General features: G+C 31.5%; 1 long non-coding RNA gene across 1 annotated transcript; it reads left to right on the top strand.

The window, feature by feature from the left end:
- The first annotated feature begins 117 nt into the window (after positions 1-117).
- LOC111033086 lies at positions 118-8,803 on the top strand. Its single transcript, XR_002604369.1, has 3 exons — positions 118-210; positions 263-354; positions 8,225-8,803. It is a non-coding gene; the product is annotated as an uncharacterized LOC111033086 (long non-coding RNA).
- The last annotated feature ends 1,230 nt before the right edge of the window (positions 8,804-10,033 follow it).

The raw sequence follows: 10,033 nt of genomic DNA on the forward strand, positions 1-10,033 counted from the left end.
TTATATTACGTAAAGTAATATATTTTAAAGGTATTTTAACAGCCTCCCCCCACCACTAGTCTGTTTCATTTGAATATATAAAGCCCTTCCAAGTCAAAAACTTAAATTGCGCCTATAGAAACATACATACGGTAAATCAATATTTACACTACATAAGAGTATGGGTGTATGGCACACACACACTGATGGTTATGGCATCATTGCTGATGAGTAGGTACCTACACAAATATTCATTCAGTTAATAAATTATTATTTTTTACAGGACTGGTCCATAACATAATCTCAAAATTGATTTTTTCAATCTGACTGCATAATATTTAATTACTTTTTTGAAGTACCCATATCAAAATTTATGTAAGTACCTACTATAAATCAAGTTAATTTTAATTATTTCCTTTAATGTATTCAATCAGTTGTTAGATTTTCAAAAATATTTTCATATTGTACTTGGTTTTGAAATATGACATTTATCTAAGCAGAGTTGCACTAGTTGCAGTATCTAATATAAAATATAAAGGTCTATTTAACGGTACAACAAACCTATCCGCGCCGTCGGAAGCAAGTGTACTTATTATAATAATATATATCAATGTATACATTGTACACGTTCGTAATAAAAATAACTTGAAATTTAAATAATTAGTCAAATCAACTAAATAACTATACAATTGTAACAACCTTTGTAGATATTTATTTTCACTATTAAAATAATTCAAATAATGACCCAAAGTTGTAGTAAATTAAACCCTCTAAAACCATTAAGCTAAATAACATCGATTTTCAAAAAAGTAATTCTAATGAGTTATTTCAATACCTTCAAATATAAAAGATACTATATTTAGATAAGTGTTTCATTGCAAATAATTTAACTGGCAAATGCAGTTAACTTCAACTAGTTAAAACAACTATCCCATTTCTATATGTGTGTAGCTCAATAGTAATTTGTCCATATTTAGAACGGACTGGTTCTCGGTATAAAATAATAATAAATTATGAAGTGTGAAACTTTCTTTTTAATTAATATTTCAACGCAAATATTTGGTCCCAACTACAACTTTAGAATAAATAAATAAATTACTAGCATACCTATAGTAATATGAATGTATTGTAAACTAAGTAGGTACCTACCTATCTCTTGGTAGTTATTTGAGTAGGTAGGTATTTGATCAAACATTAATTGTAAGATTAAAATGTTCTAAAAAAACTATCCTTATTCTTGTTCGGTAGTTATATTTTACATTTCTAGTTATAGTTATACTATAATTATTAGTTATACTTTATAGCTTTTATACGAACAGGATCATATATATAGTAGTTAATAGTTATATAGTAATATAGGTACACGTCCAATTACTTTAAAATGCATCCTACCTGTTCGGCTATACATATTTTATATTTTAGTATACAGAATATTATGTAAGTACTATACCTTTCAAATTCAACCCAACATTTATTTTCGTTATAAGGTTAACCATATAAGTATCATGATATTGAGAGTAGTGTTTAGTTTTTAAATTTTAAGACAATGTGTTTGCTATTTGATATCAAAGGATCAATGACGTTGACTGGTAAGCGTCAGACAATAGGTGCTCATATAATAAATCACGGTTTGCTTGGTAACAAGGTCGAGTGCATTTTATTGTACACCTTATCCTAATAATATGTCAATTATGTTTTGGAAATTTCATTACTGTACAACCATAAGAGCAATTTCAATTTTTAAATTGGGAGCGATACTATTTGAAGTAGAATAGTCCCTTGGACTACCACGGTAATTATAAATTACCCTGGGTATACACTTTTTTTTTTTAACTTTGTGCGTTATATGGTTATTGAATAAATGTTCTACTGCAGCTTTTGACATATTCTGTAAAAAATATTAAACCGATGTTTTAAAAATATTTCCCACTTCGAATATTTAATAATAGGTCCCTAAACATAATATGTATATATTTTCTTGAAATTGTATTAAAAAATAACATTATAATTTATATTTTTATACATTAATGTTTAAAACATAGCAAACTATGTGATTGACAAAAAAATATAGAGGTATGCCTCGAAATATATTGAACCATTTTGAGTACCTGTATGTACCTTTCTTTCTTTTCTTTCATATCTCTTTACATCTTCTTTATTATCTTAGTACTAACTAATTAACAAAAACTATAGTTACGTAATTGATTCTGGAAATAATTTTGGTTTACTTATTATCAATTGCGACTCTCTAATTGTTAGTAAGCTTAATAATACGTTTTTAATAAAATAATTGAATACATATAAATTACTAGAGCTAGATAATTTTATTTTAAAATTACTTTCTTATCCAATTTCATAAATTTTTATAAACTTAAATGGACAATTTAATGAAACACACACACACATAGAAAACATATTTGCAAACAAACTTACTTAATTATTTTTAATTTCATCATACAATAATAAAATATGTAGTTATTTAGCCGATTGCCAAAAACATTCAATATGTTAAGTGTGTGTTCCACTAATCAGAATATCAGATGTACGCAAGAAATTATTAACTATGATCCTCCTACATATTATTATGTTGAAATAAATACCTACTAAACAGAACGGTAAGCAAAAAGAGTACCTTAAAAAAACAATAACAATAATAACAAACGGACTGCTGCCACACACCAAAATCGGTTAAAGAAGATAAGAAGTAAACACTAAACATGTGCTGACAAGGACGGTCACCGCGGACGTCGGAGCTGACCTCATCATTTCGTGCCGGCGTCCGCCGCAGGAGTCGTCGATGCCAGTATGCCAAGCTCAACAGGTGGTCGATCAAGCCTATCTTGCTCGGGTGACATTCCGACTAGATTCGGTAAATGGTGCAGAACGTGAACGTGAGGTGCGCGCGGTCTCGGCTGTGCTTGTGGTCGAACAGCCCTGTTCTTGCAGACTTTTTACTCCTCGGCAAAGGCATTAGAAGAGGCCCTGTATTACGGAAGGCGGACACGTTGGACACGTTGAATGTACACTGAGTTCCGGTGTGCGAAATAATTTTGGCCCCATGCCCGGATGCTCTAATGCGTTCTAGCATACTACGCTCGGTCGTACCCATAACCCATCTGCCGACCACGCAACTGTTTGGGACATCAGCGTCGTGCGCGACTCACCAATCACCTGCAGCGTCCAGCAACGCGTGTACACCGCGAATATGTAATATCTCCTGATCCACGCTCGCTGTCCGAGTTTTGACGGAACAGTTCGTGATTAGTAAACTAGCATAAATGTGTTGACGAACGACAGGCCTCCACTCTGCCGGTCGTCTTCAGATCATCCCTGGTTCATCGTGCAGTACCCGAGTTACCTATATGTAGCTTAAATAAAACGTTTTGAACGTGACGATCGGATCGTCGAGGAGTAACGTTAGTCGTAGCAGTACCACGCGGTCTAGGTCACCGACGGCGTACACTATCAGCAAGCAGAGAGCTTGCCGTCGGAAAACAGTATCCGGGCCACCTGCAAGCTGCCCGTAAATGTTGGGCCATAGCTGGATCGGCTGGCGCAACGTTTTGGTAGCGCTACACGGGCTGTCGCGTGATCCGTGTGATCATATACGCCCGTTATTTCATACGGACAGTTGATGTCGTTGTCCAGTTCCTCGATTTGCGGCCGCGGACACGGTGGCCAGCAGCGTTCATCGCGCGTTGTCTGATATGGACAGGAAACTACCGCCAAGCGCTTGATACTCGATCTTGGAAGCTTTTATCCTCGAATTTGAGTGAATATTGTAGCTCAATAGACGAGGTGGCCGGCGCCGTGGCCCACTGATCGCAGTACGGCCGGTTGCTCCCCACGTGCACCGTGGCCAGGTAGTATATGCGGGATGTTGGTGGACGGTGTGGCCATCTCGTGCTGTCAGTCCACGTCGGACGTCAGCAGCAAGTTGTCAACGAACGACGGCATGTTCGATACATCGTCTGACACCACAGAATAATATAATAAAGTTGTTCCTTGTAAGCTGTCACTATTCAGCCACTAACCTGACCTACAGCTGGCCACTATTGGCGCGGTATCAGTAGTGCTCACCACGATGAAAAATGTTGGCTATTAACATTGTTATTATTTTGTTACATAATTTGTTTATAATTATATCTACTTGAAACACCATAATTAAATTACATTTCAATCAATTAAGCGTTCTAAACGTTTGCATCTCCACAGAACAATTCTTAAGTAGTACAATAATTCTCAAAAGTTTGAAAATATGTTCAATCATTTACTTGTAAGTGAATTTAAAAATTCCAAAAATTAGATTTTGAAAAACTGCATTATTGAAGAAAAATTTGGCGAGCATTCTTGGTGAATCACCCTGTATATTATAACATAGAAGTTGAATTGTTATTATTTGTTATTATTTATTGTAATTAAAATTACAACTATCATAAGCTTTAGAGACCCGTATTTATTGGAGTAGTAAACCAATATATTATTATTATTGCAGAATTATTATTGAATCCGATTCAACCAACAAAATGTTCAAATAAAAATCTTCTATAAGTACCTATTCTTAAAGAAAACCATTAAAAAATGTTGTTATTTACTATTTAAAAAAAAGTAATTTTTATTTGGTAGATGTTAAAACTGAGTCAAAATTTGAAAACTACTTTTTACAAATTTGCAGTTAAATAGAAATGAAGACGTATTTTTATGTTTTTTTTAACATCCATACCTTTTTGATAATTTTATTGATCCGTAATCATTAAAGAACAACACGTACATTGTTTTGTAATAAGATATTCACTCTGTATAGAGCAAAGTGGTTAGGTATTTAACAAACATTGTGATACGCACAACTACTGTATATGGTATCAATCTTATAATTCCTAAACTAATACCACTAACGTGATTACGTGGATAATAATATAATATAATATTAATACACTATATAGTATAAACGTATCAATTGACGTAGGTAAACGTTAAGTGGGACCTGCCACCGTGACCAATTTAATTTAAAATTATGTAGTGATTTACCAAGTAAGTGTTTTTTTAAATGTTCAAATAATTTCCAGCTTGAAATACGATTTTGGTGTCCAGATTTACGCATCTTTCCTTCCTCATCTTGTTACTTCATGCAAGTTCCCGAAAGTTCACTTATACCCAAGCTAAATGGTTAAAACATAAATAGTTTTAGTTTCTCTGTAGTCTGCATTGCTTATTTAACTGTTCACCAATTTTTAAAGATAAATATGTGTATAAAATATCACATATATCTACATATGAATCAAACATTGTAATTACCAATTATACAACTATTATATACTAGAACACATTATATTGTTACCATATTGATATCCCTGTGCTATGGATTTATTACTTTTGTAATTAAATTATGTCAAGGATTTCGAGATTTGTTTTTTTTTTCTTTAGATAGAAAACAATAGGATAGGTGACTCTGTTGGACAATACTCGCGCAGCAAGCAACTGCTTTTATATAGGCTTATACTTCAAATCAAACACGGAAAGACAATCGAAATCGACTTTTGGGATCACTGAATGTGATGTAATCTAACTTCGGGGTTGGCGTATTTAGATTATTATCGTGATTAAAAATAATAATTACCACACGACCGGAAATTTACATATTGGGCGTAACTATATTACCGTATTGTACTTACGCCAACTGCATCAGCAGATATACATAATATATATAGGTACTATATGGTAGCACTTCGAGTAAAGTTAGGTTATGATATCCTGCAATATCCATTGTGTCTTAGAAATGTCATACAATTATAATAGTATTACTATATATACATAGTACAAAAATTTAGAAGTAGTTACAGCTCGTAAAACAGCAAAATTTAAATCAGAGATTTATTTTGAGTAGAACTAAGTTCTGGAACATGCGTTTTATCAATGTACCTAACTTCCTACCCGTAATATGTTAATTTAGAAGTTATTGTTATTATCATTAATTAACCGAGTTTGTGTATTAAATAATAATATAAAAAAAAAAATATTAAATAATATTAATATTTTATAATTAAAAAAGTACATAAAATATACCTACCTACCTAGTATATATTATACATTTTAATGAAAATATGTTTTTGTTTTATATAGGTGATCGAATGATATTATAACGTCTTTAAAGTAGTGTGCCATTAATATTTTTGACAGGAAGACAATACACATTAAAGTTACTGGTTTTACAACCATTAAACAATTTTAACTATCAAAAATAGATTTCTCAGTGCACGCATTTATCTTTTACTCTCCTGACTATAAACATTAAATAATAAATCACGCCTATAACTGCAGTACTTTTCAAAAAAACTTTTGGTCTGTGAACTGTGGTATTCAGAACTCCCTTCCCAAAGTAAAATATTGGATGCGTTGTAGCCTCGTAGGTACGTATAGTACCTCCTGTCCTCCTACATAATAGAATAAACCTTATATTATAATATCTCCATAGACTATAGAGGATATATACAAAATAGTGTATAAATGTAAAATAAACAAAAAATAATGCGATAACAAATTTAAGTTTTTTTATTTCAATAACAAACCGTTAATTAAATAACGTTCTTTTTTTATAAATAAATATTTAAAAGTCATTCGCAAATGATTTGTCCATGTATTATACACGCAGTTTTAAAAAAAACTTTTTATCGAAGGGCATTTCAGTCATATCAGTCCATAATAAATATCCTTGCGCTATAAGTACTCTATTAAATTACACTCCCGGTGAAATTTTTTTCTTACCGTTTATTGAATAGGTAGAAGATTGCAGTTTATTATTTATTGAATTGTGATCATCCTAAAAATTATCAAATAGTAATATTATCAACATTTTATTATGCTTAGTTACATTTAATTTCAGATTTTGAACGCTATAACTAACATAATAATATATTAATGTGCCATAATAGTTTAGTGATACGAGGGTTGGGGCCTAGATGCCCCTAATAAATAATATTTATTGACTAAGGAGGTCCCGACTAAACCAACAATATCCTACTTCGGTATTTGATTTCAAATTTAACACCAAATATCAAAATTATAACAGGTATTATATTGAATGAAACAAATTCACGAAATACGGTGCAAGGTTAGGTTAGGTTATGTCCAATGCGACGATAGATATATTAATAATCAAATAATTCCAAAGGCACAATGTAAAAGACATAACATAAAAATACAAGTATATTGTAACTTGTACGTATATTATATAAACTTTATGGTCATCAAATTGTTTTAGCGATACAGTGAATGTATTAGTGTATTACTATAAAAAAAGTCATTATTTGGTATATATAATATGAAATAAGCATTTTTTGCCTAGATTTGTACGTAGGTTAGATTATAACATAATCTTATAACACATTTAAAAAAAACTATTTACTTTTTTACATGAGTTTGTATACAAATCAAAAAATTATTTCAAGAAAAAAATCTAGGAGTTACCCATACATTATAATATATTCATTGCTTTGCGTTTTCAAGATTAATAATATAATAAGTCTGGTATAATAATAATTAATAGGCATCATAATATTATGTCCACCACTAAATGTATTTTGTTTAATTTAATAGGTAATTTTTTGAGTTATGGCCGTTGAAAAGTCGAATCTTTTAAGTATAACAAATCGATTATACTGTATCCTTAACGAGCAAGTTATTATATATAACCTAACCACCTATAGGTATACATGCATGTATTTAATTTAAACTTTTATGTGATGTTAAATTGTTAACCCCAACCTGTTACGATAAAATTTGTTATTACTTTTAATTGTATTTTTAACCATCATTACCTTATTTGTAAACGTTAGAATTCATAATAATAAATTGATGTTATGAAAGACGGAAAGTACAAAGGCGGTTAGTTTTATGGAATAAACATTACGGAAGACATTACGGACAAATGGTTTATAAGTAGAATATCACCGGTTTGTGGAATATAGCTATAATAATAGTTTAGGTACCTACTTTAAGAAAATAAGCCTCGTCCTATCTATTTAGTTGAATGGCTCATACTTGTGTGGGAAGGGCTTTACATAAACGCTTCGGAGTCCGTAAGATTACGCAAATCGGTTACTGGAAATGTTTTGACTAGTATGAATATTAACGTTTGAAACAGATTTAGTATAGTCGAAAAATCCACTTTCGAAATCATTCCTGATAATAAGTAAGTTTAGTTCAGTTTTCCTATATTTAAGTATATTTTTATTATTTTTTTATATAGGTTCATGTATAAGGTATACTTATGTCAAGATGCATTACGACCTACGAAGACGATCGACGTGAACAATAAAACGCATGACCATCGGGTTCCATACGAATGTCATTATAGTATTATAATATATTTTAGTTCGTCGAAGAACGCGGCTCGAGCATTTCAATTGGATATTTGGATAGGATTAAACGTGTCGAGCGTAATAAATGGTTGTGTTTGTTTTTCGTCAAAATAATTTTTATCCTATATAGTCTGTATAGTCTGTATCTACAGGTTAGCTAAACTGTGAAGGTTTTACTTTATATGCTCGCGCTGGTTCGTATTCGCGGACAAGTCACGTAGAATACGATGTTCCTATCTTATAGACACTTAGTTACTTTAACACATCCAACATTGTAAATATAAATATACAAAATAATATGTATTATATACAATATAAATATATATGATGTGCACATACACATTACCCCTGGGAATTAAGTTTATTTAGGTGCACGAAATACAAATATCGAATATCGTAATGTTTTATAATAATAATGTGTAATAATAGGTAAATTCATAATAAAAAAATCGAAAATGTCTAATATTTGTTAATAAAAACCTCAAAAAGCGTCAAAATATTATCATACAGAGAAAAAGATAATATACACATTTGGTGAAAATTGCAAGTACCTATCTAAGGTTATTAATTTTTGGTTACACCAAAAAAACAAAATAGGTTTTGCATAAAAATTCTCGTTTTTTCTTCATTTTTCACTTGTTTATCCCTAATTAAATTGAAAAATAACACTGTGATTTTTTACTCTTGATCCTCAAAATACTAACTGGATCTAATTTGCTAACAGAAACCACACTCAAAGTTGAAAATGTTAGCATTTTTTCTACAATAGTAAAAGTGTCTTCGGGCACAAACAGAATAACACACCATTATACATTTAATACACTTATACGCTCCCTTCAAAAATCTAAAATAGTAAAAAAAATCCAATTTAATAATACAATATGGCAAAAACTGTATCTATATAAAACAACTGGCCTGCAGGATGCAGGATGTGATTAGCTTCGGTGACACCCTTCAATGGCTACTGTAGGCACTTTAGATATTATTTATTTTTTATTAGAGCTAATACACGATTTATACTAGGTATCTATCTGATTTATTGTCATAAAGTCATTCACTCCAAACTAGGTCCTAATCTAACTTTTAAAATATATTCGACTATTGGGATTTATCGAGTACTTCGGTAGTTTAATGAATTTAGAGAGTGTCAAATGAGGTGGCAGGGGTAATGTGAAAGATGTACAAGTATTTATTAGTTTGATTCTTTATGATATGATATCATCGACTATCGGAAATATGATATTATAAAAATGTTGAAATCAAAATCTGTAAAAGTTTAAACTACCCTCAAACACAAAATTTCTCATTCTTATGATGTAGATTAGGTGGAATCCATCGAAAGATTATAGTACTTACTATTGTTTATTATACCAATTTATCCTATTCATAATCGTAAATTTGTCAAGTTAATTCAGCTGACCGATTTGGGTTCTGCCAGTTGGTATTCTAAGACCTCAACTGGACCACAACATCTAGTTGCTGGCTGCTGCTGCCCAGTATTCGACGGAGGTGACTATAAGCGAGTGTTTCGATGTTCTAATATTATTATTTACCCACGTCCCACTGGCCACAGGCAACAATTTATGAGCGGGGCACTGTATAATATTGTTATTACAGCGAAGCCTCGTCGAATGGTCCGTCGACGGGCGGGCGTTGGCAACACTGATTTTCCCGCCAAACTGGTAGTGTGTCGCCGC

The sequence above is a fragment of the Myzus persicae genome, unplaced genomic scaffold, assembly GCF_001856785.1.
Source record: "Myzus persicae strain clone G006 unplaced genomic scaffold, MPER_G0061.0, whole genome shotgun sequence".
Classification (NCBI taxonomy): domain Eukaryota; kingdom Metazoa; phylum Arthropoda; class Insecta; order Hemiptera; family Aphididae; genus Myzus; species Myzus persicae.